Genomic DNA, 12,583 nt, shown 5'->3' with positions numbered 1-12,583 from the left:
ATAATTTACTAGCTCGTTGACAAACAAAATTGAGTTTGCCTCAGTTGCTACATGGAGAAGGGTGTTCCCGTTTGGTCTTCTTTTCGTAGCACTGAAATAGTTTGAATATTTCATTGGATCTTCATCAAAACATCCTTATCAGCTGTGTTCCAATCATTGTCCAATGCAGCTCTGAACAATATATTACAAGCTTCATATTTCCTTGAATAATCTTGAAAAGGACAAACAAGAACAAGTTTTACACCAAGAAAAAAATTTAATGCCTTCAAACTGGTTTCGAGGTAAATTGATGGAGTAAATAATATTTATACAGAGTCAATAAGTTTCTACTTAATTAAATTGATGTTCTCTATATATGCAGATTATTTCAATAAACCCGTGGCTAACATTTGAAATAGGAGTTGAGAGAAACTAGAAATAAAATTTATAAATTAAATTAATTTTAAACCTATCTATTAAATTTAATGCTAACTTTAAACCTTTTAATATTTAACTACACTTTTTTATTTATGATTCATCCCATCCTTTTTTTCATGTAACTCGTTTTCTTGTGCAATGTTAATCCTCACTTCATTAGTAGACATTTTGTTGTAAACCATGTAAGCAACTTTATGTATTTAGATAATTAGATGTAAGCTGAACTTAGTTAATTTATAAGACTACATATTTATAATGTTTTAGTTTTAAATATTTTAAATATTAATAAATTAAACTTATTAAAAATATAAGTGAATATACAATATGTATGTATAAAATGTTAAACTATTGATTCCAATGCAATTTAGGAAAGTAAAAAGATATAATTAAGTAACATGACAACAACTCAAGCAGCACAAAGAGTGAGAAGAAAATAATTTAATTTATTAGAAAACTATATTTCGCACCATTACTCCTCAAGAATAAACGGCATATATATAGTTGCAGACCCATGACTTCAATCTTCAGGGGGTTGATTGTTATAGGCGGGGCTATCAAGGGATAAGAGGGGCAATTGACCCTAGGGATGTGCATGGGCTGGGACCCTATTCCTCGTCCTTGTCCCTGATATCCACTCCATGACCGTCCTCGTTGGCGAGGTTAACTCTCATGACCGTCCTCAGTCCCTTGACCCCACTTTGATTTTCAAAATGTTTTTATATTATGCCAAAATTTATTCTCATTTTGTGTTTACAATTTTTTATACTCAAAATACAATTTGTTAGAACTTCTTTTTCATTTTTTTCTTTAACAAAACATATTTCCAAATTCTTATTAAATATAATATTTTTCAAGTTGTTGCTATCATAAACAATTATTGAAACCCTTTTTCTACTTCTATTTATTTTTTCAGTTTTTTGTTTTCTTAATTTTATTATATTTTAATTTTTTTTAAATTATATAATTCAAACCCTTTTTGTTTTAAATTATATAATTTGATTTCCAACATGCAATCTAACGAATTTGAGGAAAAATGTTAAAAGATATTATTTTTAATGTTACATGATTATGAAGAACTTTAAAGATTTAAAAATAAAAGGACATTAAAAAAATGCATCTTTAAAAGTACAGAATAAAATTATAAGCAATCTATAACATAATATCAGAATGTACCAACTTCATCTTGAGGAAATGTCCTGATCTCAGCTATTTCTTCATGAGATGACTGATTTTGTGATGCAGTCCACATATCTATCGCTATTTGATTTCACAACATTTTGTTATACTTATTATGCGCTTATATATATATATATAATGTAAAAACACAGTTTATAAGATAATATTGTGTATATATATATAATGTAAAAGTACAGTTTATAAGATAATATTGTCGAATCATACCATTATGTTCTTGAGGAGTTATCACAAGCTCATTCTCAATTTCATGTAACTCATCCATCTGTGGTGGAATGTCAACCGTCACTTGATCATTAGTATCCATTTTTGTGATAAATCCAGGAAGGTAATTTAGATCATGTAAAGTTAAATCTAATTTATTATAAGCTTATATATTTTCAGATGAAACTAGCTAGACTTTAAAATAGAAGAAGTGGGTTAAAAAACTTACCTCTTTTTGGAGTGTGGCCTGCTATCTTTAGCTTTGTAAACAATATTTAGAAGGAAAATAATATAGCCACCAACGGTAATACACCGAATTTGTACACCGAATAACGTGATAAAATCCTGATTGTTGATCAATTTTAACTTAATATTAATCAACGGTCAGGATTTTGTCATGTCATTCGGTGTACAAATTCGATGCACTACTGTCGATGGCTGTAGCATTACTCTATTTAGAAAGAAAGGCCTCAATAGTTCAACGAAAGACAACAATAATCGGGGCCCAAGGCCATGAAAGACTGAACTTATATACACTTACAAAGACAAGTGGATGATATTTTACAACTAAATTATAATATTACTTAATTAAAAAAAAAATGTACCCTGAGAATACTAGTTGTACAACTCATTTCCCCATACAATACAATAAAATATTATAAGATGTTATCGCGAATAATAGTTCTGTTCACATAGAACTTTCATTGAAGTTTAGTAAAGGCGATGTTGAAATACGAGTTTATTAAGCAGATCTCACAAATTTTGATATTCATCAAAAATCTTAAGTAATTATATTAAATTCAAGAATCTTTCGTGATCATGTATACTTCCGAATCTTATATGTGTTGGATGAAAACAAGAAAGATCTAAACTAGTATTCAACAAATCAACATGTTGATAGTATAGAAATGGATTGAAAGATAGAGTTATCTCTTTTAGTACCTTGCTAGGACGCAATCTGAAACTGCAAATTAATGGACCTCCCAAGTTCTCAAGTGGAGTGTGGAGAGGATGAGAACAATACTACTCTTCTACAAAGACCTAAAAAGTAGATAGATGGAGATGTTATAAGTTGATAGGCCAGAAATTGAAAAATGAAACAAGAACATGAATAGTTTACCTGTATTCAGAATTCTAGAAATTAGAATATGTCTAAGTACAAAGCCATCAAAACCCTAAACATTAAAAAGAAAAAGGGAGAGAAAGAAAAGAAGCTTGCCTAAAGAGAGATAAATCTGAAAAGTGAAAAGTTGGGTTGACTTCGTTAATATTGAAAAGAAAAGAGAAGAGTAATGGAGCCGGAGAAGGCGGAAAGGACATTTGAGTCTTGAGCGGCGGAAAAGGGACTTAGGGTTTTGACTTTTGTGTGTAGGACCAAAGCACCAATGCTATTTTGTGCAAACTCCTCTTATAATGAGAATTTATACAGACTGACATGTCATGCCATGTGTGACATGCCATGTCAGTGATACACGAAAAGTGGGCCCTAACTTTTAATGCCCTAAAATAAAAGACATAAAAATAGTTTTTTTCAAACCAAATTTTTCCAATTTGCCGATATATAATAAATCAAATCCCCTCCCAAAATTGTTCAATCCCAAATCATATCCTCTCCCAAATTTTGCAAACCCTAACCATTAAAATTTCTCCTAATGAAATCTCTCTCTATCAAGGCATATGCAACCCTAACTGCCACACCAGCCACGCCTTCCAACGAGCCACACCACCAACTAGTTGCGCATTCCAACGAACGACCACCACCAGCCAGCCGTGCATTCTAATGGACGACTACCAACCAGCTTTTTTTTTGTTTTTCATTTTTATAGCATTTTTATGTGGGATGAAATCAGAAAATGTGAGGGGTATTTGTATGTTTAAATGGTTAGATATCAGTTTAATTTATCAATGGCATCACCATTGTTTATTGCTTCTTAAAGATGACTTATTTGTAAAGAAAAAGTATGTGGTTAAAATGAAAAAAAGTGACCAGTAGCAGCCATTTTTACTATTGGCAAAGCATATTCAGATTCCTACAGATGTTACACAAAATTTGTAGTCATATAGACATTAACGACACACTACAACAATATAAGCATATTCAAATAATGACTAAAATACATGAAAGTGGATTTATTACATAAAGTTGTCCACAGACTATATGTAATATTCTATACTATAAAGTCAAAAATTTCATCCTAATACTCTCTGGTATTTTTAATTTTCAAAAAGACTAATAAAGGGAAAAAATAGTAGCATTCATCATAAGAACAATCACTCTTATTTGTAAGAGACATATGGTTCTAATCATATAAACTCATATTTCCATTCAGCCTTAGAGCTTACATCTCTTCGATTTGTCTTATTATAAGATACAGACAACTCATAAATGATATTTTCTTTACTATTTTTCTGTTGTGACAAAGCTGGGCAATGATAAGATTTGTGTTTGTTTCGTGAGAAAAAGGCAAGAAAAACAGGAGAGAAACAGAGAAAAGGCAGAGAGAAATTTCTTGACTTTGTGAATGATTTTCATTAATTTTAGCAAAATGATGCTCAATTGTGCTGGCTGGCGATCCATGCGGTCTGCTCAGCATAAAAAAACACAATTAAAGAAACACAGATCTAACAAACTTCTTGTGGCCAACTCTGCTTCGATTATTCTATTAGAAATTTAGGTGGTTTCTTGTGGCAATTTTCTTGTTCTCAGCCACGAATTCCTATAGCTTTAACTTCAGCTGGTTCTTTTGTACCCGCTGATTTTTTTTTTTTAAATCTCTGTCACGATTTCCTGTAGGTTGAACTTTAGGTGGCTTTTTCTTGGGCTGATTTTTCTTCATGTTTTACATGATGACCAAAACTTGTAACTATTATTTGAGATTTTGAATTAATTAACAGTAGGAATTTTTTTAGATAGCCAATTTTTGTCCTCAAATGTCAAATCCATCACTGCGGAGTGTGGACTTAGTAGTTGCCCTATCTTTTTAATCTCTTCGATCCTAGTTTCTCTGCCCTGAGTATCGCTTGCAGAATTTGCATAAAAAGAACTAAATTTCTTCAAACATTTAGCTGCTTCCCTTAAATCCTTGACGAATTTTTTTCATAAACTTTTGCACATAAACAAAGGCGTTGTTCCCTCGGTTGGTACCTCTAATTAACTTTTATGGATGCAAAATCAAAAATATCTGCGAGACGACAAGGAGACATAAGCAGTAAAGCAATTCCTTTCAACCTCCCCTGTCAAGGATTTTAACTTCTACGTTAAACTAACACTTAGAAAGAAAAATAAAAATAAAAATTACAAAGAACACTAATTTAGCTCAAGCAGTGGTAGACAGATGCCAGATAATTTTAACATTCTTGATCACTTTGACAAAAAGAAAAAATTCTAAAGAAAGACTTCAAGTCAATTAGCTATTAAATTATTATTCCAAAGAGAACTCGATGATAGGTCACCACAAACCATAGTTGGCCTATTCATATCAAATTTGCTTTGAAGCATTGATTTCATTGATGCAGGAGACAAAATATGAAGATATATTGTCCTATGCAAGGTTGTGAGAATCAAAGTTAAAAGATGGTATACAAACCATATTATATACTCAGAATTTCTTCTTTCAAGAAAGTAATGTTATAGGCAGAACTAGTTACAATATGGAATCCACTTTCCTATTAACTTCGCTGGAGATTATTTGGATTGAGCTAGTACAAGAAATGATGGCTAGGACAAGAGAAAATACTAGACTTTGTATAAATGACTAATCATATCAGAGAAAAAGAGGGAATTAGAGCAGGGCAAACAAGGTTACAGGAACACAAGCTACTGAAGCAATTGGAATCGCGCTAAAATGAGTAAATGCACCTCTGCCAAATCCCAAGCTGACCCCCACTTACAAATGCTAGAGGCCTCCTTGCCAATATATGAAGAGTCATCTCTCCATTTCCATCCTGAGCTATATGATAAGAGCTTGAAATTTTATACTTTGTTAGTGATATAATTTGATTATTTATGAAAAAATGTGTTTAAAGTGTGGAAATTTGAATTAATTCTTTCATAAATACCTTTTATGGGATCACGGGTGTATCTTGAGTGTTTTTAGGCTCAAATAGATATTTGAAGGGAAAAGAATGATTTTGATAGAATTCATGACACGTAGGAACAAACGGTACAAGAATCGGAGTTGAAACAAGAAAGTTGTGACGCGTCGAAGATATAACGTAAAATCTAGAAATCCTTCAAAATGAGCGTGCTTCGATGTTTCTATCATAACTTGAGCTGTAGAAATCGGAATTTGACGATTCTGGTGGTGTTGGAAAGCTTATTCAGAGAGTTACAAATTTTATGTTGATGGATTTACCAAATTCTGAAGATCACGAATGCCTTGGATAGAAAGAACGATCATCGCAGCGACTATTCTTACCGCTGCGGCTATGGGTCAGGGGCTTGTCAGGTTAATGCATTATCCTAATCCAAATCTGAATGGGCTAAGGAATCTACTCTTTTCCTAAGTAAGATCAAAACCCTAGCACTATAAATAACGGTTTTTAAGAAGTTTGAACAGAGTTTTTCGAGAGAAAGAAAGGGACGGCTACTAGTTTGGAGGTCGGGATTCTTGAAGCTCTGGTTCACCAATTAGAGAAGTGTTTATATTTTTCTTTCTTGAACTCATGTTGTTGAATATAATTATGGTTTTTAATATTGCAACTATGAACTAAATCTCTTTTCTAGGGCTAAAGATGTAGCCCAATTTATGAATATGTGTTGACATTATCTTTATTGATTTCTTATTGAGCATTAATTCTAAGTTTTATTATTGTGTGTAATGCTTTCAATTCTTAAGGATCTAATGGTTGAATGATATCATGGGTTGGGTTGAGATCGAGAGATGAAACCTAATTTGTCTAAAGTAATAAAACCATAGATTGAGCGAATGCTAGAGATAGGTTACCGCGATCTACGAGGCTCTCATAAATTCCATAAAACTTAATGATCTCTTAGCTTCTAAATCTAACTTAGAGATATTTTGGGTTGTTGTTTAAGGGTTAATTCACTAATTGTTTGAGAGAAAAGTAGGGGAATATTAGGGAGTTTGGCCTTTAGAATAAGCTTAATTAGGTTAGTAATGATCGTCAGTACATAGGATTAAATTGATGTGAAATTTGTGCCCTAGGGTTTAGCCATATTGATTTTTATACCAAAGTTATTCCAAAATTCTGATTTTGTTTAGTTTTTAAATTTGCTTTCTTTTCATTAAATTCATTCATAAAATTCTGTTTCATCAAATAGCAATAAAATATACTAGTTTGATACTTGGTAGATAGTTGATGAGAATGCAAAATGTCATATTTACCCCCCTTAATGCCTAGTCTTTTATAATTATTTGTTGCCTAAAATGTATTGATTATTATTCTATTTTGATTTAGGAAGCAAATGGAGGCGTTAATTGCAAAACAGAACTAATTAGGTAAATTCAGACAGTTTCGACACTGCTTCGTAATCTGGGCATAACTCTCTCATCCGAGCTCCGATTGAGATGATTCAAAGTGCTGTAGAACGCTAAGAAAGAGATCTACAACGTTCATGTTTTGAGTTTGGAGAGATACTCGCTGAAACAAGGTGGTAATCAGGCTTGAAGTTGATGCATCTGCACTGCTGATGTTCTGGAACATTCCACCTTGTAATGTAAGTCCAAGAGGCAGTTTATTAGTGGAAGATTTGAAGACATGTCGCAGACAAGTTACAGCTGGACACACCACTTTCCTATTTTTATTTTAGGACTTTATCTTATTTTCAATTAATTAGAATCAAATTAGGATTAATGTTCTTTTAGGATATTAGAATATTTCTTTTAGGAGATTGAGTGGAATTCAAATACTTAAACTGGATATTTTTTTTAAGGAGAGGAGATTAGGTTTGGGATGAAACACGCCTCTCTCTGGTCTTCTCTGTAACTTTTCCTTTGGAATTTTCATGATGGCCATGAGAGGCTAATTTTTATAACTTGGTCGAAGGAAACGGAGGCCTCAGAATCAATAAAACTGTGAGATCTTTCTGTTTTTAGTGTTCAATTTTGTGTTTGAGTATTGAATGTTATTCTGTGCATATCTTCATGATTGATGCATTTAATTACTAGGAGGCCTACTAGTGTATTATTTATTGAAATCTATTGCTAAGTTTGATATCAAATCCATATTGTTTATCCTTCTAACTTGTGAAGCAATTAGGGTTAATAATTTGCTGCGTCGGAATTAGTAATTTTAAGAAGAACATTCAACTAAATTAAATACAACCGCTTGTGTTTGTGTTGTTTAGCTTCATCGATTTCTCTATTCTGGCTGCCACTAGATTAAATCTTCAGCGCTTGTCTAGGGTTGTTTAGTGGTAAGATTAATTAAGATCGCTTGTTTTCCTAATTAATTACAATTAATGAGAGATAGGAAAATAGTTCCAACAGTGAATATTCAGGGCATGAATTGATTATCTTTGTATCAATGATCAGTTGTAAGATTCTGATGGTGGATGTTGACGGAGACCAAGTTGCGTTAATTAATTGATTTCAAATTGATTGTTTTTTGTTTTTTTTGCTAAGATTGTTTTCTGTTTTCATCAAAAACCCCAGCCTTATTCACATCATCAAAAATTTGGATAGACACTTTTCGTGGGATCGACCCTTGCTTACCCTATTTACAGTTCAGTAGTTAGGTTGGAAGCTTTTTCTGGGTGCCTACATAGCACACCAGTATTTCTCTTGGGATTCACACTCGTTACTTGAGCTTTATTACTTGAACGATTTCGTACACTTGCGAATAGCATGTCAAGTTTTTGGCGCCATTGTCGGGGAGCTATTTTATTTTACCAATATTAATAACTATTTTAGTTGCTATTTAATTTGTTTTATTTTTGTTTACTTAATTTTTATTTTTGTTTGTTTTGTTTTGTTGTTTTCAGCTAGAATCTGGAGAGTTTACGTTCAAGAGTGATGGTGATCTTAATCCACTAGATTTTGAGATTGTAAGAATGGCTAAACAGTTGAGAAAAAAAGAGGCAAGCTACCTCTGAAAAATCAATGGCTAACACAAGAATTGCCAATCCCAATATGGAAATCAAGGAATGAGAATGAGGATCCCTTAGGAGGAAATGCAATGGGTGGAGCAGCAGTGGTTCAAAGAGCATTAAAGGACTCTCTAGTCCTAATATTAATGGGTGCTATTCTAGCATCAGGAGACCACCCGTTCAACGAATAATTTTGAGATTAAGCTAGCAATTATTCAATGATTCAGTAGTCGGTCTAATTCGCTGGGTTACCTAATGATGATTCCAACTTGCATATCGCAAATTTTCTGGAGTTATGCGACACATTCAGGCATAATGGAGTATCCAATGACGCAATTAGGCTAAGCTTTTGCCATTCTCTTTCGGGATAAAGCAAAGGCTTGGTTGATTTCTTTGCCATCTGGGAGCATCACGACTTGGAACGAGTTAGCTCAGCATTCCTCACTAAATATTTTTTACCTCCAGTCGCCAAGCTGAGGAGTGAGATTTGTAACTTTTACCAACAAGATTCAGAGTCATGTATGAAGCTGGGAAACGTATAAGGATCTTTACGGAGGTGCCCTCACCATGGTTTCACCAATCTGGTCGCAAATGCAAACGTTCTACCAGGTTGCTACCAACTATTCAAGCTATGTTGATGTTGCAAGTGGGGAAGCCTTGAACAATAAAACACCAGGAAAGCATACAATCTGATTGAGGTGTGCTGAACAATAACTATATGAGACTTCAAAGAGAACTTCAACAAGAAATCAGGGAGAGTGCTTGAAGTTGATAGTTACACTGCATTGGCTACTCAACTTTCAAACATCCAGAAGTAATAGTAATGTGTTGAAAATAAATGCAATGGAATCTTCTTCTCTAACATGTGACCTTTGTGCAGGAAATCATTCATCAAAAGATTGTCAAGAAGGGAACCCATTTGCTCAGCCTGAACAAGCCAATTACGTCAATAATTTCCAAAGGGGCAATGGAATCCATATTCCAACAAGTATAATCCAACATGAGGAACCACCTGAACTTTTCATGGAGCAACAACGAGCAAAACAATCTCCTATTTTTCAACCTCAAGCCAAATATAATTAAAGAATGTACCAAGTTCATTGAAGAGACAGCAAGAGGTTTGAGAGACTACGTCCTGGTTCAAAATCAACAGCCTCTATTAGGAACCTTGAGACTCAAATTGGGAAATTCACAACATATTCAGGAAGAGTTCAAGGAGTTTTGTCGAGTGATACAAGAAAAATCCCAGGAACAGAGCATGCAATCACCCTGAGAAGTGGATGAATTTTGGAAAATTCAGAGGGTGAAAAACAGAGGCAAGAATAAGACCTGAAAGATGAGTAGAATGATGATCGCCACGGCGATGATACTGGTGCCTTAGCATCATGAGATGTGGAGAAACTTGTCAGAAACAAGGACGATCACCGTGGCGATAATCTTGGTGGTCAGCAGCATGATCCTGCTCACCATTCATTAGAAGTTTTAACTAATCCCCGCGACGATGAATCTGGTGGCCGCGGTGAGCGTGCATCTGAGTAGAAACTCCTTCAAGCTAGGCAACCCTTCCATACCCACAACGGTTGAAGAATTAGAAGCTGATAAGCATTCAGAAGTTTATTGACATGTTTCAAATTTACATATTAATATCCATTTTGTTGATATGCTAGAACATGCCGAAGTGTGCGAATTTTTGAAGGAATCCTCACGCACAAGAGAAATTCGAGGAGCATGAGAAAGTTATGCTAACGGAGAATGTGGCACGCTGATTCAAAAGAAACTACCACCTAAACTACGAGATCCAGGGAGTTTACTATCCCTTGTATTATTGGTAGTTGTTATTTTGATAAAGTGTTATTGATTTAGGGGCAAGTATAAACTTGATGCTGTTTCCATCTACAGAAGCTTGGATTAGAAGAATGAAGCCAACCACCGTGTCTCTCCAATTAGCTGATTGATCAATAACATATCCTAAGTGGGTGGTAGAACATGTCTTGATTAAGGTAGACAAACTAATTTTCCTATGATTTCATAGTGTTAGACATGGAGGAAGATAGGGAAATACCTTTAATTTTAGGACGACCTTTTCTAGCCACGGGAAGAACATTAATAGATGTCCACTAAGGGAAATTAATCTTAAGGTAGAAATGAGCAAGTAGAATTGAATTTTTGAATCTATGAAGCGTCCATCTGAATTAGACTCATGTTTTAAGGTTGATGTTCTCAACACCATAGTGGAGCAGAATTTTGAGAAAGCTACCCCATTTTCCTTTAGAATTGTTTGATGATTTCTAAGATCACGAGGATGAAGTTGATATGATGAGAGATAAGGGAGTGCTAAGATACTTAAATTCTTTATCACCCTTTGTTCGTCCTGAAGCTAATTCGATCAAAGAAATTGGAGCTGTGGTGTCTCAGTCAACTTTACCAATCACAAAGGCACCTACACTTGAGCTCAAGCACTACCATCTCATTTAAGGTATGCATTTTTAGAAGAGGGTAAATTTTTTCTAGTCTTATTAATGCTTCTTTGAGTGTTGTAGTGGAAAAAAGTTGTTGAGCATATTGAGAAAATACAAGAAGGCTATTGGTGGATAATTATATAAAGGTATTAGTCCTTCAATTTGACGCCACACAAGTCCTAATAGAGGAAAGTTATAGCCTCTATTTAACCACAAAGAATATGAATCCATCAATGCAAGAAGTGGTCAAGAGAGGTGCTGAAGCTCTTAATGCATGATCATATATCCAATTTCGGATAGTGCTTGGGTAAGTCCAATCCAATTAGTGCCAAGGAAGGGAGAATGACAGTGTCCGTAATGATAACAATGAGCTGATTCCAACACAACAATCACGGATGTAGAGTCTGTATCGACTTCACAAACTGAACTTCGTGACTCATGAGGACCATTTCCATTACCATTCACGATCAATGTTGGAGAGGTTAGTTGCCATGAGTTCTATTGTTTCCTAATGATATTCAGGCTACAATCAGATTGCTATAGCGCCAGAAGATCAAGAGAAAATGACTTTCACGTGCCTATATGGAACTTCGCCTATCGAAAAATGCCTTTTGGCTTGTGCAACGCTCCTGCAACTTTTCAACGTTGCATGATCTCAATATTCTCTGATATGGTTGAGAAGTCCATTGAATTTTTCATGGATGATTTTCTGTTTTTGAAGATTCTTTTGATGATTGTTTAACTAACTTTTCTAATGTTTTGCAGAGATGTGTAGACACTAACTTGGTGCTAAATTGGGAAAAATGCCATTTCATGGTACGAGATGGGATTGTGTTACGTCATCGATTATCCGCGAATGGATTGAGGTGGATCGAGTGAAGATTGAAGTCATTGAGAACTACCACCTCTAATTCAGTGAAGACTGTCAGAAGTTTCCTGTGGTACTGGTTTTTATAGGAGATTCATATAGGACTTCTCTAAAATCTCTAAACCTCTCTATGATTTATTAGCTAAGGATGTTCCTTTTATTTTAGTTGAGAGTGTTAGATGCATTTAAGTGTTTAAAAGCAAAATTATTTTCTGCTCATATTATTGTTGCGCCCGATTAGGAACTACCTTTTGAACTCATGTGTGATGCAAGTGACTATGCTTTAGGGGCTGTTTTGGGATAGCGGAAGATAAGGTTTTGCATTGATTATTATCCAGCAAGACTTTAACGAGACCTCAGTTAAATTATCGATTACTGAAAAAGAATTTT

General features: G+C 34.2%; 1 non-coding gene across 1 annotated transcript; it reads right to left on the bottom strand.

Moving 5' to 3' along the window:
* Positions 1 to 9,336: 9,336 nt before the first annotated feature.
* LOC116141927 lies at positions 9,337 to 9,440 on the bottom strand. The gene has a single exon (XR_004129906.1). It is a non-coding gene; the product is annotated as a small nucleolar RNA R71 (small nucleolar RNA).
* Positions 9,441 to 12,583: the final 3,143 nt, after the last annotated feature.

This window comes from Pistacia vera, unplaced genomic scaffold (assembly GCF_008641045.1).
Source record: "Pistacia vera cultivar Batoury unplaced genomic scaffold, PisVer_v2 Contig400, whole genome shotgun sequence".
In the NCBI taxonomy this organism is placed as follows: Eukaryota; Viridiplantae; Streptophyta; class Magnoliopsida; order Sapindales; family Anacardiaceae; genus Pistacia; species Pistacia vera.
This window is presented reverse-complemented; position numbering and strand designations above follow the sequence as displayed.